The sequence below is a fragment of the Mandrillus leucophaeus genome, unplaced genomic scaffold (genome assembly GCF_000951045.1).
Source record: "Mandrillus leucophaeus isolate KB7577 unplaced genomic scaffold, Mleu.le_1.0 Scaffold165, whole genome shotgun sequence".
Classification (NCBI taxonomy): domain Eukaryota; kingdom Metazoa; phylum Chordata; class Mammalia; order Primates; family Cercopithecidae; genus Mandrillus; species Mandrillus leucophaeus.
This window is the reverse complement of record NW_012101643.1, coordinates 3,259,411-3,259,936: the sequence shown is the minus strand read 5'-3', so window position 1 is coordinate 3,259,936 and position 526 is coordinate 3,259,411.

The following is a 526-nucleotide window of genomic DNA, read 5'->3' as shown; positions in this document are numbered from 1 at the left end:
ATACACACACACTTAGTGAATGAATTGACACAAGCCTCCAAATTCTTTTTTGAGAGTAGAATAGCACTCACTGTCCAAAAGAAATATGATGCAGGTCCCAAAGCTGAGCCATATATGCAATTTAAAGTTTTTAGCAGCTGCTTTTATTTATTTTTATTTTTTTATTTATTATTTATTTATTTATTTATTTTGAGATGGAGTTTTGCTCTGTCGCCCAAGCTGGTGTGCAGTGGCATGACCTCAGCCGATCTCAGCTCACTGCAACCTCTGCCTCTCGTGCCCAAGCGAGTCTCCTGCCTGAACCTCCCGAGTAGCTGGAACAACAAGTGCGCACCACCACACCCCACTAATTTTTGTATTTTTAGTAGAGACGGGGTGTTGCCAGTTTGGCCAGGCTGGTCTCGAACTCCTGAGCTCAGGTGATCACCCCGCCTTGGCTCCCAAAGTGCTGGGATTACAGGCATAAGCCACTGCATCCGGCCATTAGCAGCCTCATTTAAAAAGGTAAAAAGAAATATGACAATGA